The 26,547-nt window shown below is 40.5% G+C and overlaps 1 protein-coding gene across 3 annotated transcripts in view; it reads right to left on the bottom strand.

Annotated features, from left to right (window-relative positions):
- The window catches only part of ccdc186 (coiled-coil domain-containing protein 186), a 118,032-nt gene extending 111,759 nt beyond the window's left edge, over nt 1-6,273 (bottom strand). For 2 of the 3 annotated variants that reach the window (XM_048550991.2, XM_048550993.2), the window contains exon 1: nt 5,969-6,273. The gene's annotated coding sequence lies outside the window, so the exon portion shown is untranslated. The remainder of the gene's footprint in view (nt 1-5,968) is intronic. The other variant, XM_048550992.2, reaches the window with a different exon arrangement.
- Between the last annotated feature and the right edge of the window lie 20,274 nt (nt 6,274-26,547).

The following is a 26,547-nucleotide window of genomic DNA, read 5'->3' as shown; positions in this document are numbered from 1 at the left end:
GTCCAAGTCATACTCCAGAAATTTGTGTATACCATGTAGACTGACATTTCAACGCAGGACTGAGGAAATGCTGCACTGTCAGGAGGTGCAGGCTTCCAATAAGACATTAAACCAAGAAACCACCTGCTTTTTCAAGTGGACACAAAAGCTATCAGTGTGCTTTCTGAAGTGAGAAATGAAAGTCTTCCTGCCAACATCAGCAAAATAGAGTGATTGGCAATTGACTTTCTTTCTGTTTTAGCAGATTTCCAACATATAAATTTGTTGCTGCATTGCAATTGGGATTACAGCGTACACTCCCATCAGTATACTAATTAGTTGTAACTTCATAAATCACCTTTAAGGATTTGCAAAGGTTATTTTGTCTTTCCTTAAATTGAAAAAAAAACACTCCGTTTAGCTTCAGGCTCTGTAAAGAAGTCTCTAGAATAATCACATAGTCGCGCTCTGCTCTTCTGTTCTAAAAATCAAACTATTTTTTGGATCTCAATATTTAGCATCACATTCCATTTAAATTATGCAACAGATTTCAGAAAATCAATGACTACAAAAAAAAATCAAGCATATGAATGTAATTATTTAAAAGCTATGATCACAGTTTTCATTTTCTAGCCATGAAGCTTGCAGCTATTGGGAGAAAAATCTGTCTAGGTCAGAACACTAAATTCATCCTGCTTCACTATTAAATGGCACCTATAACAACCAGAGAAAATCAATTCATTAGCTACTGCCACCTCTGAAGTAACCCGCAATGAGCATCTTGAGCATCATGAGTATGTTGACATACCTTGCAAATTTCTGAAATTCCACACTGCCAATAAAAAGAAGTTGACATATAGAAAGTGACGATTTATTCACAGCAGATTTCCAGATCATTTGTTTTCATTAATGGTGATTTACATTACAATAAGTAGTTTTGTTATAATAAAGAATTAATCTGGAATATGAAGGTAGTAAAAAGGGAAAGGTCACAGCATCTTCCAACCAATGAAGCACTAGAATGTCAATGATAACTTGCATCATAGATGTACAAAATTTAATCTTTCTATACCGAAGTAGATCAGTAGCTTTCAGATTTACAGGTGGAGAATTATCTCTCATTTATCACACATACCCAAATCTATGCCTGCAAATATTGATCCCAACACTAACTTTAAATAACTACTCAAAAGGAGAGGAATGCCAACATTACTGCAGAATTCAACAACAGAATCTGTATGGTCACAAGCCAGCAAGTCAAGAAGCAGACAGATATCTGACAACATTGAAGATTCTGGAAATCTCATCACAGATGGCACCAGGGTTCAGGCTGGAACAACTGCTCTCTTCAATATTTTAACGATCAGTTTCATGGAAAAGGATTTGCATTTATGGATATAATATTCGTTGTATCTGGTGTGAGTTTATACAACGTACAGATAATAAAGATACCATAGCCCTACCAGAACACAGGCTGCTCTCTCATTAGAAAGTTGAGTGGTGGTTTAATCTCAGGGTCACCAGGACTCTGGTGAGATTGAAAAGGAGAGACCTTCGCGGTAATCTCAGTTGGTATTGAACCGAAGCTGTTGGTGTCACTCTGTGTCACCAACCAGCTGTCCAGCCAATTGAGCTAATCAACCCCCAAGTATACTTGTAGCACAACATTATAGAGTCATCCAGCATGAAAGCAGGACCTTGATCCAATTCGTCCATGCCAACCAGGTATACCAAACTAATCTAGTCCTGGATAACGGGAACTGCAGATGGAGAACCCAAGATAAGAAAGGGTGAAGCTGGATGAACACAGCAGGCCAAGCAGCATCTCAGGAGCACAAAAGCTGATGTTTCAGGCCGAGACCCTTCATCAGAGAGGGGGATGGAGAGAGGGAACTGGAATAAATAGGGAGGAGGACCTAAGATGGAGAGAAAAGAAGTTAGGTGGAAAGGTGAGTATAGGTGGGGAGGTAAGGAGGGGATAGGTCAGTCCAGGGAGTATCCACTGCACCTGGTGTGGCTTCCTCTACATTGGGGAAACCAAGCGGAGGCTTGGGGACCACTTTGCAGAACACCTCCGCTCGGTTCGCAATAAACAACTGCACCTCCCAGTCGCAAACCATTTTAACTCTCCCTCCCATTCCTCAGATGGCATGTCCATCATGGGCCTCCTGCAGTGCCACAATGATGCCACCCGAAGGTTGCAGGAACAGCAACTCATACTCTGCTTGGGAACCCTGTAGCCCAAAGGTTTCAATGTGGACTTCACCAGCTTCGAAATCTCCCCTTCCCCCACTGCATCACAAAATCAGCCCAGCTCGTCCCCTCCACCCACTGCATCCCAAAACTAGCCCAGCCTGTCCCCGCCTCCCAAACCTGTTCTTCCTCTCACCTATCCCTTCCTCCCACCTCAAGCCGCACCTCCATTTCCTACCTACTAACCTCATCCCGCCTCCTTGACCTGTCCGTCTTCCCTGGACTGAGCTAACCCCTCCCTACCTCCCCACCTATACTCTCCTCTTTACTTATCTTCTTTTCTCTCCATCTTTGGTCTGCCACCCCTCTCTCCCTATTTATTTCAGAACCCTCTCCCCAACGCCCTCTCTGATGAAGGGTCGAGGCCCGAAACATCAGCTTTTGTGCTCCTGAGATGCTGCTTGGCCTGCTGTGTTCATCCGGCTTCACACATTGTAATCTAGTCTTATTTGCCTTATGTCCTTCTAAACCTTTTCTATTCATTTATCTGTCCAAATGTTTTTTAAATATTGTGACTGTACCTGTACCTACATTTCCACTGGCTGCTAGAACCATATATGGACCACCGACTGCATGAAAAAGTTGCCCCTTGGGTACCTTTTAAATCTTTTCTTCCTAACCTCAAAATTATGCCCTCTAATTCTGAACTCCCCTGTGCTACTGGGGTGTAAAAGAAGAAGTAAAGAAATCCTACTTGATTTACTTTGCCGTTGTATCATTGCTCTCTAACACTATTTATCTACTTAGTAAACAAAGTGGGAGTATTTTCAATGCGTACAATGTCACTACATTACTATACAGGTATTATTTTGCCAAATAACTCTCAATGTTTTCAGTATGTTAGAAATCTTGCATTTCCAGTCAAAAAAAGGCAGGACACATTTAGTGCATCTCCTGCCATCCTGGGTGATCACATGGTAATGTTAATGAAGTTGTTGACTAATTACAGCAACCACTCTATAGTCAGCAACACACAAATATGACACAAGGAAACCTCCAGTTATGGAATTTTTGGTAATAAATGCATACAAAGTCACCTGTTCCTAAAAGCATGCTGTATTCACTGTACATGTCTCAAATTACACACTATATCCCAAAATATTGCTTAAGGTAATTTTCATTTGAATGAATCAAAAACATCTGCTTCTACCATCTTTCAATAACAAGCCTGTTGTATAGATTGACCACGGTTAGCAAAAAAAAAACAGTAAAAGCTGGAATCCAAGGCAGACAAACAGGAGACTGGAAGAACACAGTAAGCCAGTCAGCATCTGAAGGAAAGGGAAAGTCAATGTTTCAGGTATTACCCTTCGTCAGGACTGGATGTTGGGGTGGAGAAGCTACAGATAAAGAGAGGGGGCAATCAGGTAGCGGAATGGTGTGATAAGTGGACACTGGTAGTAGGTATGACCCGGCTGGTCGACTGGAGGGGTGAATCCGGTTGGTGGCAAAAAAAAGAGGGTCAGAAGGTGGAATGGAAAGGAGGAAGTGAGGCTAGAAAGGGAGAAAGGATGGATGGAAAGGTTACTTGAAATTGGAGAACTCAGTGTTGAGTCCTCTGGGTCGTAGGTTGCCCAGGCAGAAGATAACGTGTTGTTCTAAATGTGCATTCCCAGTTGGGTGACACTGGATGATGCCAAGGACAGACGTGTCTGGGAGGTGGGGGGTGCACAGTGGGTTACAGTTGAAATGGACAGTGAGCTGAAGGTAGTCTAGCCGTTACAGGCCAGGCGAAGATGTTCAGCGAAACAGTTGCCTACTCTACATTTAGAGAAGACCACATTGGGAGCACTGGATGCAATAGACAGGGCTACAGGAGATGCAGGTGAAGGACTGTCTCCCTTGGAAGGACTGTTTAAGGCCCTACATGGAGGTGAGGGAGGTGGTGTGCAGGCAGGCATTGCATCTTTTACGGTTACAGGAGAAGGTACCAGGTGGGTTGGAGTGGATAGTGGGGACTGTGATGTGAACTAAGGAGTGGTGAAGGGAAAGTATTGATTGACCTTGCTTACCAAGAGAAAAATTTCCATTTATTTGTTTTGAACTGAACTCCCTCAAGCATAATCTATTTCCATTAGTCTCAGCATCCTTGAAAATCAGAAACAGCATGTCATGTTCCAGATTATCCACCTCCTTTCGAATCTGAAAACTGTAAGCATATCACCTCTTTTCTAATGAGGGTGCACCAAGTTCACATAAATGGATTACATTATGAGCAGCTCTTATCAAATCAATTTGCTCTTTTCTGTTTCCTCTCCATAGCATTATAGGACCAACGGTTAACAGTAGAATCTTCCTGATATTTTAAATCAACAGTGGTCTTTCAGTAATTTCCACTTATGATTTGCAGTTTGTCAAAGCTTTCTGTGAATGTATTATCTATCAGGAATGCCAGGTCTCTTATCTTTCCAGGTACATTATTTCTATTCCTTGTGTTTTTCTGGACAACAAGTGAAGCACTTGGCATTTCATCTGCTATCTGTCTCATTCCCAAATACAAGTTCATTCCATCCGTCTTATCCTGCTCAACTTTGGAGTTCACCAAATTCATTCGCTAAATTTGCACATGCTGCCAACCTATCATTATTCCTACCTTCAGACAACTAATGAAGTTATTAAAACAAAAAAAAATTAAAAGATTCCCAGTGATATGTAACCTTTTTCCATTGCGATAATTCTAATACTACCATTTTCTTTTCATTTTCTGTATTTTCAGTACCAGCTTTTCCAGTGGAACTGCATCAACAGCCTTACTGAAATTCAAGCACACTATATGCTGCTTATCAACTGTAACACCAAATAGTTGTTACATTGACAAGTCTTCCCTTCAAAATCCATATTGTTTATAACACACATATTGTGATGCTCGATGATTTCGTTCCTACTAAAGGTTTCCAATAATTTACTCACATGAATGCAACCCTAAGAGGTCTGTCATTTCCGGTTTCTTTCAAACAAACTAATATTTGTCTTTAGCTTGTCCTAGGAGATTTGTGACAGATTTCCCAAAAACAGTGCTCTGTAAATTTCTCATGTACAAACAGACAAGAACTTTGATATGTAGTTGTGCAGAAACTGATAAGATTTATACGCTCATAACCAGAGTTCTAACATTGCAGAAAACTGTAAATTATTTCAATAGGAATATTAAAAATCCTGGAACTGAGCCTTGAACGAGTCATCTTCCTTTATTTATTCATTTCAAATCCCATGAAATACAACATTTGAATCACTTCTCACAAAATCGCAGTGAAGGAACATGCTGCCAGTAGCTATGATACTCTCATTTGCAGCATCAGGTGCAAAATATTTTAGCTGCAACACGTATCGCAAGTATTTGGGCAGGTCAGCAGTAAAATCAGATTAAGATAACAATAGGGCAGATGTGACGAAACACTAATTATTTTGTAACTCTGGTGCAGTGGTTAAAGGATCATGTTTGCAGCTTTTGACTTGTAACAGTAACAAATGTGTAATAGCTCGCCCGAGCTGGAGATGGTCCGGGCGGCGAGTTGAGTGTGGATAGGGAGGTGAAATAAAAAAGATCTCGGTACACAACAGGTACCAAGCCTATGGGGAAAACATAGATCACAGGAATGTTTCATGCTGCAGGAGAATAGCAGCAAAGAGCTGCCGCAATCACGGGCCTGGTTAGTGGCCCATGATTCGGCAGTGTAACAGCAAGGTGGGGAATACAAGGACAGACGACAACAACAGACAACGAGCTACATCTTACCCGGACTCAGCAGCAACCCTCAGCCCCGTGCACTCCATACGCTGCCAGGGGCCCCCAGATCGGCCCTGTTGTCGGTCCCTCGGACAGGCATCTTCGCCGAATCCTAGTCTGTCGGCAACCGGCACAATTCCTGCTTCAGCACAACCTGAACCTGGGCTCCGAATAGCCTCGCAAGGGAGAAGAAACGCGAACCTCCGCGACCTTTCCCCCACCGCGCTCTGCTCTCCAGGCCTATCCGCCCCAGCCTCTGCCGCAACTCCAAGCTCCAGGCTCGGCCCCTGACACGACAACAAATACGACGTAACCACGGCCGGGCCCCGCCCACCGGCCACCGACCAATCGCCACTCAGAGTTCTTCTCATCTTCTGACCCGGTAACGGAACAGCCAATACAAAATCAGAGACGTACTGACGTCAACACCAAGCCCCCTCCCAGGCGTAAACCAATGGGCTGCCAGCTGATTGACTGGAATAGTAACAGCTACTTGCAAGGAAACCCTTCACACTTGGCGTGGGCAGGTTTCCGAATGATTTAACTCGCGGAGTTGTCCCTGTTACTAGACTTGCTAATGATTTTTCGTCACTGCCATTCATTAATAATTTTGACAATGTGCTTATCTCTACCACTGTATCGTTTAATGTAAGTCAACATTTGCAAACGAAAGTGATTTTTTTAATCCAAACCTGTTAGGCTTATCCCTTTGATTGCAAATTATAACATATCTTTGGTGATTGTTGTTTTCACGTTTCCAAAAGGCGCATATTGTTTAATAAGTTTATTGTGTTCTCGAGTATATCACCTTTGAACCTGACAACTGTACTTTTGCGAAACAACACAGATCACTTTTCACTTGTTAATGCTAGTTGACACAATTAAAACTTACCGCATCTTGTGTCTTATTGTCTCCTGTTGCAATTTCATCTTTTCTCGACACTGTCTTTCAGTTTATCTCCCCGGATTTGTTTTCTTCTCTGTCTCCAATTTTGGAACATGCATCAAGTTATTTTCCTACATCATGATCTGCAAGATTAACTCACATAATTAGCATCAATGTGCAAATTCTAGAATAAACGTTTGCAACGTACAATTGTATAATTGTTCGCAAGGTCAATGAATGCTACTGTGCTTAAATGCACAAAGGAATAGACAGGTAAAGATGACATTGGATTTTACAAAGTTTATAAAGGAGACACAAGTGCTATTTTTAGTTGTTCAAGTGAGGGAAAGCAGCTAAGAGTTTAGATGCTCTGAATCATAAGTACATATAGGCCTAGGTGTCAAGTTGGAAGTATGGTCGAATCAATTGTCCTCCGGCGTCAAAATTGGGAGATCAATGCAACCCATATGAGGAGAATATGGTTGCCTCATTGAAAAGAGGTTTTACTCGGTGATCACATTTAAAGACATACCAGTGCAAGCACGCACTGCTGTTAAAAATCAACATCTCAGCAGGGAATAAAGCAGAGTGGTAGTTGCATCGAATAATTCCTCACAACAAGCATTATGAAGATGAATAGCTACAATGTTCACTCATTTTATTTTCACCCCATATTATCACGTTTAAAGCACTCTTTATACTTATCTTATACACACTTCATATTTCCATTTCCACAGAAAAATGCACGCTTTCGGATGTCTGGAAATTCTACCTGCAGGTTGGTAAGGTTTGGGAATTCCAAGCAGATGCACGGATGTAAGTGGCTAAAATTGCATAAGAGCGTTGGCGATGTTCGTGATAATTGTCTGACCAGGGTTAACACATTTCCTGTCAGGTTAGTAACTTATAGAGTGTCTCGAGTCAAACTGGAAAAATTCAAGCTCAGTGACCAGCGTACATCTCCTTGTGCCTTAGTGGCACAGACAATTGTTGATGATCAATCATCTGCGCGGAGATTTCTGGCTTACAAAGGTCTACCAACTTTTATCACAACCCGATAATGCAACTTGATGGGCAGAACTTAGTTAAAAGGTAGAAGTATTTAATATATTGTTACTTATTTATAGGTACAGCAAAATGCTGTAATGCAACCCGATAATGATGATTTTTACGACCCGAACGCAATAATCTAAGCTGATATTATGTTGAGTTCTAAAGGAGTGTTACATTACCATCTCTCCGTTGAGAGGTTAAACCGATGCTCCATCTGCACTCAAGTGAATCCTCCCTGTCTGGCATCACATTGAAAAGGAAGGATGTTTTGGTAAATTAACATATTGGTTAAAACGGAAATCCTCTCGCGGAGAGAAGCATAACTTCTTCAAGGCGGTCATAGCAGCAAGAGATATGGCAGTGAGTTAAACTCTAAACAAAACAAAAGCAAAGAACTGTAAGGGAACAACAACATAAATTGCTGGAGGGAAAATGCTCAGCAGGTCTGGCAGCATCTGTGGACGGAAGACAGAGTTAACATTTCTGACGCTGCAGACCTGCTGAGCGTTTTTCCAGCAATTTCTGTTTTTGTTTCTGTTTTCCAGCTTCTGCAGTTTTTTTAAACATTGTTTTCCTCATCCATGAAACCACAACCACAGGAAGGTGGATAAGAAATTAGCGGATATAACATTGTATGTAGTACATCAGGGTGTAAATACTTTCCGTTGCATTTAAAATAAAAGTCTTCCAAGTTTTCCGTCTTCAAAAGGAATTTGCGTGTCTTTTATGGAGCCTTACGGATAAACCTAAAGTTTAAATTAATGTCATACCCATACAAATACATCGCAATAATTGTCAGTAGAATTTTCCCATTGCACATGTAATTCCTTCTTCAAGTTCGTCAATTGTTCATGTCTCAATTATATCCAGCTGAAAAAAGCCGCATGGATGCATTTTCAGATAAGTTAGCCAAGCAGAGGGCCGTAAGGAATGGAAGAGAATAATCTAAGTAAGCGAAAGAATGCTCACTTCGAACAGAAACATCGACATGGACCTGTTGAGCTGGGCTAGCCCGTTACTGCGCTGTAGATACTTCAGGATACAAGTATTTTCTGTTAAACGCATATTATATTTGCGCTGTCACGCAAGGAGCCAACTTGCTGATGTACGACGATTCATATCATTCATTAGTTATTTACAAAAACAATTAAGTAACGGGCTGAAAAATATTTAGGCTTGACTTGTGCTATTGGAGGGCCAATACGCCTGTTCCTCAAGACAGGGAAACCAGTTTCCAAAACCTGAGACAACGAGGTGCAGAGCTGGATGAACACAGCAGGCCAAGCAGCATCAAAGGAGCAGGAAAGCTGCCATTTCGGGCCTAGGCCCTTCTTCAGAAGTGGGGGTGGAGGTTCTGACATAAATAGGGAGAGAAGGGGAGGCGGATCGAAGATGGATAGAGGAGAAAATAGGTGGAGAGGAGCAAATAGGTGGAGAGGAGACAGACAAGTTAAAGGGGCGGGGATGGAGCCAGTAAAAGTGATGTAGGTGGGGAGTTAGGGAGGGGATAGGTCAGTCCAGGGAGGACGGACAGGTCAAGGGGCGGGATGAGGTTAGTAGGTAGAGATGGGGGTGTGGCTTTAGGTGGGGCGAGGGGTAGGTGGGAGGAGAGGGAGGTTAGGGAGGTGGGGCCGGTTTGGGATGTGCTCGTGTGGAGGGAAGATGTTGAAGCTTGTGCACTTTGTGTCCATTATGAGCTGGAAGGGTGACTCCTGCTGTATTAATAAAAGCAGGAAATAGAAAGTCTCAAGGATTTTGTCTAATGAGCATTTGAAACCTCCTTTACAATTAGGCTACCACTAACATAACAAAGGTACACTCCTGGCTTCACAGCAATATCAAAAACTATTGCCAGCTCCCATTTTTACCTCTACCCCAACAATTCAATTCATTCCTAAGACCTGCATGAAGGGACCTTGCTTATGATACAAGTGATAGAGGTGTGTAATATACTCTCATTCTGGAGACTTGGAATTTTGAAGAAGTGCCGAGCAGGATACCTGTCCAGTTAATTCATGGAGTATTGACAAAGGTGAGCTTAAATAACAGACAGAGACAGCAAACCAGGGCCCATCAGTGTTCGGTTCAGAAGAATTGGCTTCTAATTCAGAACAACAGTTTAACGACAGCAGAAAGGATTGTATTTGTAAATTCCAAGATGTGAGAAGTTTACATAGAAGTTCTCAAGCTGCCAGAAGTAAAAAAAAAGGTTTTGGTGACCAGAACTGGAAAGTGGCCTATAGGCCATCAGACTTAGAAATTGTCAAGTAATTAATTATTAAAGAGTTAACATAGGGCAGGCAGTTTACCGAAATTGAGTCCCTATAAACAATATGCCTGAGAAACAGATTGAAAATCTCTTTTGTTGTTTATATTAAGATCTTTCTTACCTATTGTAATTAACTTGTGCTCTTTTGTTAATCACGTTTGAATATGTTCAATGACTGGTCATTGCAGTAACTGACTTAAATTTATGACCTATCAAACTAGGTTTCACTCTGACATCAGATATGCCAAGTGTTACTATCAGATGGAATCATTGCATGCAGTATCCAAATTTGAACCATCCTCAGCCAGCGAGCTGCTTGGTCTTGCGTAATTGGTGCCTAAAGCCCAGTATTACTTATAATTTTGGCCAAACAGTTTTAGTGCAGGGTTCATTCCTGCCATTCAGTTCCTTGGTCCTAACACATGATGTCTGCTCACACTGAGTAAAGGTGCAGGGCATACACATGGAAACAATCGAGCAGCAAGTGTTTTATAACAAGTTTTTTTTTAAAGTTGTTATTTTGCGATTAGCTTCTGGATATTTGCCTGTGTTTGGGTATCTCACTCATTTGTGCACTGTTGTCCAAAAATATTAAATATTCTAACTATTATCACTACACCTCAACTGTTTATAAAATTCTGCAAGAAAGTCATTCACATTAAAGGGACAATTAATCTGGTTCAGTTGTTCACACCCTGTCTGTCTGTCTGACTGTTCCTCAATCAATATCATCATAGAATCCCTACAATGTGGAAACAGGCACTTCAGCCCAACAAGTCCATACTGACCGTCAGAGCATCCCACCTAGACCCATCTCCCTAATCTCTTTATTCTTTTATTCATTCACAGGATGAGAGCATCACTGGCTAGCAGCATTTATTGTCCATCCCTAATTGCCTAGAGGGCAGTTAAGAGTCAACTACATTGCTGTGGGTCTGGAGTCACATGGAGGCCAGACAAGAGGTGCAGCCAGGTCCAATCCATGAGCTGGTTGCATGTCCCTGAAGGCAAAGAGATCTTGCCGCAGCATTACGTTTGTAAGATTGTTCTGAAGAAGAATCATAGCAAACTCAAAACATTAACTCTGTTTCTCTCTCCACAAATGTTGCCAGATCTGCTGGGTTTCTTCAACATAGTCTGCCTTGAAGATAACGATAGTTGCAATTGTGTCCCAGGGTCCAGTGTTAAAGTGCAGAAGCATACTGTAAGTGGATTATTGATGTGCCATGGGAGTATTTAGAGACACACACACACACACCAGATGTCGTACCCTAAAGGACATTAGTGAACCAGATGGGTTTTTCCCCCAACAATCAACAATGGATTTATGGTCATCATTAAATTGTTAAGTCCAGATATTTATTGAATTCCAATCCCAGCATCTGTCATGATAGGATTTGAACCCAGGTCCCCAGAATATTACCTGGGTCTCTGGATTAACAGCCCAGTGATAATACCACGAGGCAATTGCCTCCCCTTGGCCTCCTACACATCCCAGAACACTATGGCCAATTTAGCATGGCCTATCCACCTAGCCTACACATCTTTGGACTGTGGAAGGAAACCAGAGCATCCAGAGGAAACCCACACAGACACGGGGAGAATGTGCAAACTCCACACAGACAGTCACCCTAGGGTGGTATAGAACCCAGGTACATGGCGCTGTGAGGCAGCTGGTGTCATTAATTGGAAGGTATAATTCAACACAGTTTGCTTCAAAAATAATTTCTTTTTGGGTGGAATGAATTCAAATTAAGATGAGCATAAATAGTTTTTAGGTAGTGCTTAGTATTTAGACTGGATTCATCCCCAAAAAGCCTGTCCCAGAAAGTCAGCTTTTGCAGCTTTTTTTCGATTTAGCTCTAAATGTCATTTCAGATATATAAAAAAAGGAAATTGGAGTGGCAGCTCTTGTGAAAGTGAATACAATGCCTACTCCTAAGCCTCTGGCATCTTTCATACTCCAAGAGAACTGAGAAATCACTGTAAAAGTACATCAGGGAATGACTTCCATTGTATAAGTATCAGCGTCCTAAAGTCTACTTAGCACTAGCAGGGAACTGAACAGCCATTCCATTATACAATTGCATTACTTGATGTTTATAAGTGATTGATTGTTTCCACAGTCCTATATTTGAATGTGCCCAGAAGGCATACCATGTCTGCAACAGGATATATTTTCATTCTATGAATACTCTGGGAATGAAACACCATTACAGTTATATATGCCAATTTCTCTAGCAACAGCTGTAATTCACTTACCCTTGTAATTCTTTAGTTTGTTCAACTTTATAGGAAGAGAATTGGCTGATAGTGGCTGCTAAGGGATAAATCTTCAAACTTCAATGATGCTATTAATTTAACATTATAGTTGGAATTGTGTAGGGTACTGAACAATGTGGACTATGACTAGAAATGTGGCAGAATTGATAAAGAAGTTTGCTGAGGCTCATCCTGACAATAAAGCCAACTTGCTACTCTTTTTGCTGTACCTATAAGTAAGTAACAGTATATTAAATAGATCTACCTTTTAACTAAGTTCTGCCTATCAAGGTAAGATTCTTGCAAACAAGTTGCATATGAAAGGGGACTATTGCCTATTAGCAACCTTATTAACTTCAGATCTTGCCTCATTAATATGCAGATTTATAATGTACCATTGACATGAGCAAGCTAGATGCCAAGAATTCTTAACACGGAAGTCATAAAGGATAGCTAGCAACTTAGGCTCAACCTTCTTGAAAGAGTCTCCATGCTGGATGCTAGGCCTGTCCCCTAGAATTTGTCTCAGACTTTGGCATCTGATGTGTGCATCTCTAAATACTCCCATGGCACATCAATAATCCAGTATGCTTTTGCACTTTAATGCTGGACCCTGGGGCACAATCGCAACTATCATTACATTAAAGGCAGACTATGTTGAAGAAACCCAGCAGGTCTGGCAAAATTTGTGGAGAGAGAAACAGAGTTAATGTTTTGAGTTTGCTATGATTCTTCTTCAGAACAATCTGACAAACGTAATGCTACAGCAAGATATCTTTGCCTTCAGGGACATGCAACCAGCTCATGGATTGGACCTGGCTGCACCTCTTGTTCACTAAGTGTTTACTCACTTTTAGCTACCTACTTCGAGCATCTTTTCTTTATCATGCCTGGCCTTTTTCTGCCCTGCTCCTCAGCTTTGATAACAAGCTCACAGTATTGCCATATTGCCCCAGCATTTACAGCCGACACAAAACCAGTAAGCTCATCATGTTTGTCAGTAGTGCTCAGTCAAGTCGAGGGACATAGCCTTCAGTCAGGGACTCCTGTCTCAATATGTCAAGGAAAGCCTCCATTACCAGTCCAACACTTGGTCTATCAGGTCTCAAGATGGTCAGGATTCTCTCCTCAAAATGGAATGAGGAACTGTGTGTCAGACAGCCCATCACCTGTCTGGACTCTCTTTGCCCTATTGTAGTCTGCTTTCTGGAATGAAAGATGCAGGTATTAAGGATGTGAAGCAAGTGTTGTTAGTGTTGTTGCAAGTGGGAAGGTGATCCAGGTGAGTGAGTAGGCAGCACAGAGAACATGCAGCTTTATTGCTGTGGTGGTGTGGCATGGATGAAATCAAGTGAGAGAAGATACTGCAGGCAACAATGGGAGTGGTAGAACATGAGCCTTGGTGACAGGTGAGTACAGTAGCAGAAGTACAGTGTATTTAAGGTGACTCTTTGGCTGGCAGATTGGAGAATGCCATTGATTTCCTTCCTATATTGCTGTAAATCCTCTGCATGGCTGAAACTGCACTGACCTCAGACTAGTCTGACATGGTCTAGTGTTGTATCTTCCTCTGCTGATCCTGAAGACAGGAGACATTGCATACCTACATCACCTTGCCCAGCAGAACCTTCAGGGCCCTGCCTGCAAAACAAGCCAAATGTCAGGAATTGTGCAGGGCAACTTCGGACTGATAGTGCATTCCTTAAAATTAGAGAGTTGTTGGAATTGATCCCATTAAATTTATGCTGGCTTACTATACAGCAATTAATTCAGTCCCTTCCACACGATATCTCTGTAATATTGCAATCTACTTTTCTTAATTACCATACAATCTCCTTTTGAAATATTGGTTGTCTCCATCTCAATCATCTTCTTTGGCCGCAAAATTATTGTCCTCATCTTTCAGTGCTCCAGCTTTCACATGTATTATCTATCACCATTTCCAGTAAGGTGCCACCATCTGCTGCATTTTTCTCGCCTCTTTCATCATTCTGAAGGATATTTTCCTTCATCAACACTCCATCTTCAACCACCTTCAATACACCTTTCACTTCCCACAGCATCCTTCCAAGCTGAAGTAGGAGATGTAAGACCTATCCTCCCATCTTACCATCAAGACTTCAAACACTTGTTCTATGTAAAATTTCCATTTATTTGTCTTTTATTCATCGCAGTACAGAACACTTACGACCTATTGTAGTCAGGGAAACCAAATGCTGAGGGTATCATTGTGAGGGTCAACATGTAGCGAGTAATTGTACAAAAGGGACTATGGAAACGTTGGGGAATACATAGATTGTATGCCAACTCCTCATAGGGTGAAGTATTACGCAAAAAGTTTTGCTGCAGGGGAGTCAAATGAGGATTTAGATGGGTATGCACAATGAAGTGCTTGAAGCATTGCCAGGTCCAGGACAGATTCTGTGCCTTAAAGTACAGAGTTCCTCAAGATTTTCTTGCAAAATCATCAGTCTCCCCCTCTGAAAGTGACTCCCTTTCATCCGCCATATTGCTACCACTGGGTGACACTTTGTAGAAGCATTTGGATGGGCAAGGGTACTGGCAAGGCAAGCGCTAAGTGAATGCAAACAATTGATTTTTTTTGATATTTCTAATTCAGAGCTTTGTTATTATTCATTTAGAGGATGAGGATATCGCTGGATAGTCAGCATTTATCACCCATCCCTAATTGCCCAGTTGGCAGATAACAGTCAACCAGACTGCTGTGGGTACGGTGTCACATGTGGAGCAGATTACAAAGAAAAAGAAAATTACAGCACAGGAACAGGCCCTTCGGCCCTCCAAGCCTGCGCCGATCAAGATCCTCTGTTTAACCTGTCATCTATTTTCTAACGGTCTGTGTCCATTTGTTCCCTGCCCTCCAAGTCCAAATATATCTTAAAAGACACTAACGTGTCTGCGTCTACCAGCTCCGCTGGCAACGTGTTCCAGGCACCCACCACCCTCTGTGTAAAGAACTTTCCACACATATCTCCCTTAAACTTTCCCCCTCTCACTTTGAACTCATGACCCCTAGTAATTGAGTCCCCCACTCTGTGAAAAAGCTTTTTGCTATCCACCCTCATGATTTTGTAGACCTCAATCAGGTCCCCCCTCAATCTCCGTCTTTCTAATGAAAATAATCCTAATCTAATCAACCTCTCTTCATAGCCTAGCACCCTCCATACCAGGCAACATCCTGGTGAACCTCCTCTGCACCCTCTCCAAAGCATCCACATCCTTTTGGTAATGTGGCAATCAGAACTGTACACAGTACTCCAAATGTGGCCGAACCAAAGTCCTATACAACTGCAACATGACCTGGTTACAAAGTTCTTACTTAACACATCATTATAATTGGAATAGTTAAATGGTTGTTTTTGACTGGTGTGGACACGTTGGGCGGAAAGAACTTTCTCTGTGCTGTAGATCTCAATGACTCCATCAAACCATCTAGGATTTGAAATGAGTGTGGTGAAAGTAAATTCAATCATGGTTTCAAAAGAAAATTAAATAAACACCAAGGAGAAAAAAAGTTGCAGACTCAGGAGCTATGTGCAAATAACTCAGTTGCTGCTGCAAGGAATCAGGACAGGCAAGATGGATCGAATGACCCTTTCTGAACAGTAATTATTAAAGGACATGGGGCAAAAGTGGGATGTGAAGTTAGGTCACTGATCAGCAATGAGCTTTAATGTTCTACTCTCATATATATGGCCTGTCACTATAATAACTTGGAACTGCATCATCATTCCTTACTGTTGAATCCTACAACTCTTTGCTGGATGGCACTGAAAGCAAACCCCCATTTAGATTGGCAGCAAAGACAAGAAGGCAGCTCACCCTAAATCATTTTGTTCAAACTCAGGTTCCCAGGACACTACCTTGGTTCTGGATTAACTGTCCAGTCATAATAACTGTAGGCCATCACCAGCATTCACCTCCAGTCATCTAATGACACCCCTGTATCAATGGAAGATAATTGCCAACAACTGTCAGCTTTACCAGTTACACATACATGCTATAAAAGAATAAAATGGTGGATTAGGCTGTATAACCTATTGCACTACTGTTCTTGTGTTCTGGGTTAAGTATATGTGCCTAATAGCGACTTTACCATTAATTAATTTACTGGATCTTTACTTTCTCTTTTGCTGTCTTTTGCAATTCGTTAAAACTCCAAGTTGTTGCAACCTGACAAGAGATCATCTAACTGAAATACTATTGCTGTTTCTTCTTCCGCAGGTTCACATGATTGGTTCCTGGTATGAGGAGAGATGTGGTGATTTCAAACAAGAAGTATAGAATAACAAAGTTTATTCAGGCAAATGCAGAAAGAGACTTGAACGCAGAAAATTCTCTTGCAAATTTTAGTTACAGTAGTTATTTATGTAGCAAGTCCAAGAGGCAGTGGTCACATTTTGTGTGTCTTCCTTTAATTATGCTTGTATTCCTTTTAAATCGCATTTATTCCATACATGTAGATTACACATCAGACAGAGAGAAAAACAAATAAACATTATGAACTCTAGTTATTTGAAGAGAAAAATAAATTTAACATTATGAACCCAACACGATCCTTTGACTTCCAAATCAATGGGTTGTCAGTGGTTGACAGCCTATGTAAATTGCACTGTTGTAGGTAAATATCCACAAGTTACCATTAATTTGGCTACTAATTAAGAAATTTCACAGTCAATCAAGTACTGAAACATTCATTTACACTTTATTGCATGTAGTAACCAAAATAAGACCCCTCAAGTAAGCAAGTTAAGCCTGACAATCCAACTTGGCTATTATCCAACTTTCATCTTTCAGGTCTATGAGGTGAAATATTGATGATTCTTAAAGTCTTTTCATCCAAAATATTGATTATCCTCCTTGCATCCTTGAGACTGGAGCTTGCTTCCTTATCAGAGGTAATTTCTTTGGTCCTTGTTATATTTAGCCTTAACTGTCTGTTCAAGGATACAGCTTTCCTGTGTTTAAATTCCTAAATTCCTCAGCAGGGCAATCTTGTCCTTTGTGGCAATAAAGAATCCAGTTGACCAAGCAGCGGTCAAAGCAGTTTTGTCTATGTAATCTCGATTCCTTCCTTCCAAGACATGGCTAATTGCTTTGAATTCTCATATACGTTTGCCCTTGTCTTTAACAGTTTGTTCCAGATAGAATGATTGCTGATTCTTTTGAGTTTTGGGGTTTATCTTTGTTGATTCATTCAATCCATAAACAGTTATGAAATTTCTTAAGTCTTCAATATCAGAGGTCCCATATTCGCAGATACTTCAGACCTCCTGAAGAGGAAGTGGTGTCCCCTTCATACAATAAAATAACTGAAGACTTTAAGAAAAGGCTTGTCCCACAAGTTGTTGTAAACTGTGTATTTTATAATTTGCGAAGTAGTCACCCTGTGCCTCCTGGAAGGAAGTGAAATGTACTTGGAGAAGAGAGAGTGAGGAGAAGCATACCCTGGCAAGCTAAAGGATCATCTTTGTGAACCCTTTGGACAGGGGCCATTAAACTGCCTTTCCTCACTATAACATCATTTTTTTTGTATGTACGTGTAAATATATGTTTTATTAGGGGTTTATAATTTTAACTAGTGGAGGTATACGTTGACAGTTCATATTCTTTAACTGGAGTCGAATCTATATATTTGTAATAAGTAGCAATTTTTGTTAAGTACAGAACCTGGTTTGCGTTTTCTGTTAACCTGGCTCAACAAAGACAAGTAAAGAGGGAAATTGGCATACTTTGATAAAATCTTTAACTTTAGCTCTGGGAAAAGCAGGGCTTGATTTCCAGCATGCTATTCCAGTGAGGCATGACACTGGAAGATCAAAAATATAGTGCACACACTCAAGATAAGGGACAATGCATTTAGGATTGACTCAGAAATCACATGATACCAGGTTATAGTCCAACAGGTTTACTTGAAATCACAAGCTTTCACAGTGCTGCTCCTTCTTCAGGTGAAGTCATTTAGGATTGGGCTGAGGAGAAATTTCTGTACTCAACAGTGTTTGTCAATCATTGGAATTCTCTGCCCCAGAGAGTTGTAATGATCTTCATTGAATATATTTAAAGGTGAATTGGGCAGATTTTTGGTCACTCTGGAAAACAATCCATACAGGAAGCTGTTTGGGAAATGAAGTTGACACAGAGCAGTAATGTTGAATAATAAAGAGGTTTCAACTGTCTGTAGGTCTACTTCTGCTCCTCTTTCTTTGGTCTTAGATGTGTCTGAAAATCTGAGAATTTTCAGTTTTTATTCTCAGAAAGCAATACCATTCTAAAATGGCTGAAAGTCTCACATACCAATGTGTTAAGATTCCTTAAGAAAGATACAGAGGATTATAAGATATTATGGGCAGTGGGAATGTATCCAATGCAGGTCAGATAATTTTCATCACATGAAAATGGGAAGAGGAACCATCCAATATTGTTGTGCATCTCACTGAAGCTACTGGGTTGGTAGAGATTTGGAAGGAGCTATGAACATACAAATTAATAGCAGAAGCAGGCCTTTGATTCTGCAAACTTGTTCTTCCATTCAGTAAGATCATAGTTGATCTGATTGTGTTTAAAACTCCAAATTTCCATCTTCCCTGAAACCTTTGAGTAACAAGAATCTACCTATCTCCCCCTCAGAAATATTGAAAGACCCACCTTCCCCTTCTGAAGCAGAGTTCCAAACTCATACAATTCAATGAGAAAAAATAATCTACTCATCTCTGTCCTAAAAGGGTGACCCCTCATTTTTACACAATGGTCCCGAGTTCTGGACTCACCAACGACAAATATTCTTTTAGTGATCAACCTCTTGATAATGAGTAATGAGTGATGGGCTTGGGAGGTGAAATTCTAAAGACAAGGAATTATAGAATTATACAATATAGGAATTGCTATCGAGTCTATAGCGCCAAAAGCACAGTGAATCTACACCAGTCCCACTTTCCCGCACTCGCCCCATTGCCTTGAATGTTAATAACACTTCAAGTATTCAAAGGAAGTTGAGACACAAAGGAATGTTTTGGGTAAAAATCACCGTGTGATCAGATGTGGAATAGAATAGAAAATTATTGTCATGTGTACTTTTACATGAAACATACAGTGAAAAGTTTTATGTTGCCTACCATGACGTCTACATCAATGACAGTCATTCATAATAACGAAAAAAAAGGTAAAATTAAGACAAAATTCATCACAGTTCAGTTTACGGCTCCTGCGTACGGGGAAAGCCGATTTAGGAACGGCGGAATACCCTGAGGATGCAGCTGGGATGAGACCGCCACGCCAGGCCATTGGATACTAGGCTGAAAGCCTCCGCCAGAAACCGTCATGCCGGGCCGAGGCCACCACTCCTGAATGAGGCTGCCTACCAGGCAGCTGGAACGCCTGGACGCCAAAAACCTAGGGACTAGTGCCCCCAAGCCAAGACAAGACCACCACAACGGGATTGACTCACAAACAAGTATACAGTCTTTTAGATTAAATCTACATCATGATCCGTACGAGTATGTTGCGGGGATGCGGGAGAGTCTTGCTTAAAACCCATGGAATCATTGAGTGGATAAATGGAATCGAGAGTAGTTTTGTTTTAATTAACTTGTTCAGAACGGTTTTGGTACACCTGTGGAACAAGCGAGGCTTGAACCCACGCCGCCAAGCTCAGAGACAAGGAAGGAGATAGTAGGAACTTCAGATGCTGGAGAATCTGAAGAAAGGACCTGAAGAAGGGTCGAGGCCCGAAACGTCAGCTTTCCTGCTCCTCTTGATGCTATTTGACCTATTATGTTCATCCAGCTCTACACCTTGTTATCATTAGAAAGGTCTATATCTGTTTGGATCATTTTAAGCCCGGCTTCCTTGTCTCTGAGATTCATCCAGCTCTACACCTTGTTATCATTAGAAAGGTCTATATCTGTTTGGATCATTTTAAGCCCGGCTTCCTTGTCTCTGAGATAACAACGTGTAGAGCTGGATGAACACAGCAGACCGAACAGGAAAGCTAGCATTTCAGATCTGGACGCATCTTCAGAAATCGGCACTCGACAACCACATCCTAGATTTTTCTAATGAATGGAAGCGATTGTATCTTTCTGACAATGGCTCGGATGTGGGCGTTGCCAGGCTTGGCGCATGCGGAATGAGTGAGTTGAGCGCGGGCTTGGTCAGAGACACGTGCTAGTTTGGAGCTGGTGGGTTTAACGGTAAATTATCCGCGCGGCGGATGCTTTTCTGACTGTTAAACTTCGCTTGGATGGCTACCCGATACTTTTATCGACGGTAAAAGAGGAGAGATTGAAATTGGGGACCAAAAAAAAATCCTCACTTGTTTGTGTTAAACTGTCGGGCAGCTGAGACATCCCGATTCCACTGGTTCGGGGTTCAAGCCAAACCGATATCAGCGGGAAAGACGGATGCAAAAGGTCAGCTTAAGGTTAGCCTTTTTTATTGTCTGTTTAGATTTTTCGAGAGTCACTTTGCCATGAGGGGTTATTATTCTCTGGCCTACAGTTAGTGCGTAGGGAACAGCCTGAATTTGGAGTTTAGCTTATGCCCCATGTCGTACCTGTTAATGCAGATTAAAAATTCACCTGAACACCAGAGTCATGGCAATTAAGCTTTTTGAAAGTTATAAATCATACAGTACATGTAAGGTAACAAGCAGAGAAATTTGCTGTAATTGGAGCACATTCCACAAAAGATTCAACTCCCTTTGAAATGTTGTTGATTGATATAGGTTTTTTGTGTGATGGGGGGATGACTGTATCCTATGTCAGTCCTTTTACCCCAGTCGCCTCCTATGCAATCATAGCACGTCTCAGTCCCTTTATGAGAAGCTCCTGCAGTGTGTAAAATTATTTTTAATTTCAGCATCAGCTGAAGATATTTATGAATGCTGGTGTCATACCATATGGATCTCTATGATGTTAAGTAGCCATAACGTATGCTCAGAAACGTCAGCCTGAAGTAATGGAAACAGTGTGAAGGCTGCTTCAACTTGTGCATAAAATGCAGAAATCCATGAAACATCTGAAGCTTGTGTTTGATCACAGTTCGTGCTAACTGGTGGCACATTATGCGATGGTTATTTGGGCTTTGGTTGTATGCTATACAACCCTAGATGTGCCCTAGATGGCTACCTACAAACTCTAGAATGAGCAATTCTACCTGCTTGACTAGTCAAATTGGAGGATTGATAAATGGCACTAGGGCTGAAACAGCAGTGCAAATGATAATATCCCTCATGTCCTGGCCATTATTTCCCAGTTTTGAAAGTGTAGATTGTGGGGTCATTTTTACATGTTGGGAATTCACTCTATGTATTTTCTGTCATGATTTGTTTGTTACAGTAGGAACTGTAAAGTACTTACTTGGCTGTAAACCACTTTGAAGTGTCTGGTGATAGTGGTAGATGTTCTATAAATGCAAAATTATACTTCCAACATGTTTTTAAAATTTATAAAAATTGGAAAGGTTTGTGACTTCACACTTATAAATTTTCAGTATCAGTAATGTTCAGCAGTGATTAACTTACCAGTTTATTAAACAGTTAATTTAACTAAAATTTATCTGAATTAATGTTTTGAGGCAAGTTTAGTCTGTGTTTATCCTATGTGCTCAGGGGCTTCTTTTCAATCAGCGTATTTAGTAATGAGGCATACAGCGAATTGCTGCTTTTATGTTGTGGTGTAGTGGATCCCAAAAGCTGAATGGTCCACCTTACCTTTGCTTGCAATGCCATGACACCATGTTTTGTCTCCTACTCATTGTATAGTAGAAACTGACTATGCCATGCAGCAGTGTAGAAGTCAAATTCATTAATAATTAAATGTTCACGAATATAGTAGTTTCACTTGTTCAAACAATTTCTTTTTTTTAATACAAAAATTCCGGTAATGGAAGTTTAGGGAATGGTGGTGAAGGAGGGGCTGGGAATTAGGACTATAGGGAAGTGAGGGTGTTGAGGTGAGGGAATAAGGGGACTGGGGAAGGGATGAAAAGGGTTAAGGGTGGGGAGGAAATTGAAGGGTAGGGATGAGGGAATCAGGACTGCAGACATTTGTTATAATATAACTGTACAAACATGACTATTTTAGTATTTTTCTTCCTAAAAGTATGTTATACTTCCAGGAAAGTACGTCACACTTTGCTGCTCCTCTGCTGCTTGGCCTGCTGTGTTCATCCAGCTTCACACCGTGTTATCTCAGATTGTCCAGCATTGACAGTTCCTACTATCTGTTATACTTCCAATTAGGTTAATAGTGAGTACTCTGTCATCTGCATGTTCAGAAATTGGAAAGGAAATGAATGGATGCAAAACATTGTACTTACCAGGTGGTGAACAGGGAATTCTATTTAGAACAGATTGCAGAAATGTTAAGATGGAAAATACTTGAAATACTCAACATATTTGCCAGTGTTTGCAGAGAGAGACAGTTAACAGATAAAAGGTCAATGACTTTTTAATCTGAATTTTAAGTTAATGCAGGGTATCTCTATGATCTAAGAATCTTGGCAAGATCCTTATGGATAGACTTAAGAAACTTGAATGAAAATTTTGTTGTTGTGCTTTAAGTTTAACAAACTGCAGTCTTTCCTGTTTCCTAAGGGAGAACTGCTCTTAATTGAGCTGTTTCCAGTACAACAGGGTAATAAAATCCAGTATGATACTGTATAATTTTCACTATCCCAAGCCTTGGATAAAGGTAATGTAATTTAAGTACTCAGATTATCCAGAAAATGAGCATCTACTCCTCACCTAGCAGCCTGAAGGCAAATAACGTTTGAACAATTCTGTACATTTGCAAATTGTAAGATGGCACTGCCAGGCATATTGACTTTTGAGAGTGCATTGCAACCTTCAGACAATTATCAACATCAGTGTCAAAAAGTAGCTGAAATATATTTTGGTATTCGTGTGCAGTGTGCTTTCTGCTAAAAGTGCTGTTAAAACAATGTTAATGTAACTAGTGTTTTCATCTTGCACCTTTCAATTAGGGAACTGAAACAGGTTAAAAGATCATAACTGAAGAAAGGACACCAAATGGTGTAATGAGAAATACGGGGTTCTGTCAGAAAATAATAAAACAATAGTTTGTATGTTGAACTAAATGAGGGGAAGATCCCGTTATCGAAAATAAAGTATGATGGGCATCTTAAAAAGTTTTTACTTAGGGTTTTTTGAACTCATGTGGAAGCAAACATTAGTTACCACTAGATAAAGATGTGCAGAGGTGATAAATCTTTCACAGAAATTTCTGAATCCTTCTTGAACACAAAAACAGTTACAGGTTAATGAGCGTAATGCCCCTGTTTAAAGAAGGGAGAGCAGGTCAAACTCTATAACAACAGACCAGGAAACGCAGTGTCAGTCACAAATCGATAATTGAAAATAACCTAAATTATGGGTTGGTGAGGGAAACCTGCTTGCGTCATATTGTGATTTTACTGACTGGCCAGATCATGACCCTGCATTATCTGTGGTGCATGAGTTTTGAGAAGGCTGCATGAATCTTGATTAAGATGCAGACAGTACTGAGGAAATACCTGTGCTCAAAAGCACAAAGTGGAATCAATATGTATGGACAGATTTAATGTCAGAAAGCAGTGGCTTATTGGCTCCATCAGTTAAAACTGTTGGCCATGTATTAAGCAAAAAATAAGATGTGACAAAGCAATTCAGTAACTGGCAGAGATCAATCCTTATTTCAAAACAAAACCCAAACAAATTGATTTGCAGAACTAGTTTGGTGGATCTGTTGATGGACTGTATTTGTGAACGTTTATTTTTGAACAGTATATTCTGGAGTCAATCTGGGAGGAGGCTAATGTGTGTAATCAGCCAGTATTAATTAGTCATGGTAGGACGTCCTATGGAAACTTGTGATCATACATTTTAGAGTTTCGTATTGAATTTGAGTGTGGCATGCTCAATACAAACCTAGTGTGTGAAGGAGGGAATGGATTAAACTAGCTTGGGAAATGAGATTGAAAGGTGTGATGGAACGTTGTCATTAACAAACAGTCAAAGAAATATTTTATAATTCTTAATGGCTAAATGTTGAGAAGCAAAACGTCCATGAGACAGATTATGGGTATTATTAGATTAACACAGGTTACCTTTTTTGTACTTTTGTAAAATGGCATGGTTGAAAAGCACATTGTACGCATGGAGATAACAAGAACTGCAGATGCTGGAGTCAGAAATAAGTGTGGAGCTGGAGGAACACAGTACGGGAGGTGGCAACAGAGGATCAGGAAAGTTTACGTTTTGGGTTGGGACCTGACCCGAAACATTAACTTTACTGCTCCTGTGCTGCTGCTTGACCTGCTGTGTTTCTCCAGGTCTACAGAATATATGCGTGTTTGTTACTGAATAACATTAATTTTATGTTAGTGTAGAAATTCACTTGTGTTGAGTGTATGAGATGTTTTCACAAAACCTAATGACTATGCCTAAAAATGGTGACAGCATAACATTTATAGCTTATCAGCCATTGACTAACAGAAGAAAGAGCAAGGTATAGGATCCTTACCACCTCAAGTGCACAGCAGAATGCTGTCCCCACCACTTTAACAAGACTGAAACATTCTGTGTCAATGGATCATAAGGCTGTTTTCCCATTAAAGGGTGATGACTGGTGGTAGCTTGACCTGAGGATTACCACACCTCAGGCAAGAGGAGAGGTTGAGAAGGAGATTACTTAATTTTAACCTGAGCAGGTATAAAAATTTAACAAAGATGTGACATCCTCTAGATTGCAAACTAGCTGTCCTGCTAACTGATCCCTTTGCTGATAGTTTTTTTTTAAATCTGAGCAGCAGAAGTTTGGACATTATATACGTTCTGTAAGTAGATAAAGTATACACCCATGATAATCGGGGATGCTTCATGTTACCAGAGGACTAGCAGGCCATTGACACAGAATGTTTCAGTCTTGTTAAAGTGGTGGGGACAGCATTCTGCTGTGCACTTGAGGTGGTAAGGATCCTATACCTTGCTCTTTCTTCTCACCTTCAAGTCTGTCTCCTATCTGCCTTTTGAGTGTTAACAAGTCTCTACTGACCCACTGTGTTCTGGGTCTGGTCAGCAGTGGCAGGGACTGTTTTCAATGTGCTTCCTTTGCAGTCTCAAGGACTGCTTTGGCGGCTGCAGAGTGTGCGGCATCCTGTAGATACTTGGGGAGGGGAAATTAAGCCATGTATGGAACGAAAAATGGAAATTGTCCTAACTTAGTATGATTTATGTAATTAAAATGGCACTGCCTTATATTGACTTATACACGTTCTACTGTATTTTCATAGACACATTTAAGAATAAATCACACTTTAACTCCTTTCATGAACCCACCTGCTTGTTAATGTATTTGACTTCATAGATTTTGTAATGTATCTTTGAAGTTTTTTGTACATTTAAAAGTGTCATGCAACTCCATGTTTCACTTCAGTACAATATACTACTTTCAAGGACTGTATTCTGCAATGCTGAGTGCACAGGGGAAGTTTCTAATAGAACATTTTAGTTCTTGCAGACAGGGAATACCTCTTATTTAAAAAAAATGTTGCTGAGGCAGAAATAATCATTTAAAATGAGAATATATCTTGTCCTTTGTTCTCAGCTTCAAGTTTTGGGGTGTTTAAAAGTCTGAAAGATAGTGGAATAAAAAGTTTTCAATTATAACCTTTAAAATAGATTCTAGAATTTAAACACTGGTATTTTCTTGAGCCTTTTAGTGACTGGATGATCTACTTTTTGTAGTTATGACAATTTTTATGCATGGTAAATATTTGCTCCACTGGTTTATTGTGGGTAAATAAATTACTTGGCAAGGCTTACAGGATTTTGTAATCTTCTGGGTATTGTGTTTTCTCTTTAGCCCTCAAAGAACAGTAAGACAAATCATTTTGTGAGCTTTGGGTAAGTTTTTTTTGATATATCACTTTGAATAAAAACAGCCTTTTGAGAACTCTGATCACTATGTCAGGAGTTGCCACCTTTGTTACCAGTGCGATGTAGTTAAACATGTCTATTATTTTTAGTGTTTGTAAAATACATTACTTTTAACTTTTTCAGGTATTTTGAAATAAGGCTTGTTATTTCCTAGAACG

The sequence above is a fragment of the Stegostoma tigrinum genome, chromosome 20 (genome assembly GCF_030684315.1).
Source record: "Stegostoma tigrinum isolate sSteTig4 chromosome 20, sSteTig4.hap1, whole genome shotgun sequence".
NCBI classification, from domain to species: domain Eukaryota; kingdom Metazoa; phylum Chordata; class Chondrichthyes; order Orectolobiformes; family Stegostomatidae; genus Stegostoma; species Stegostoma tigrinum.
Note: the sequence above shows the minus strand (reverse complement) of the source record. Positions and strands in the feature narration are given on the sequence as shown.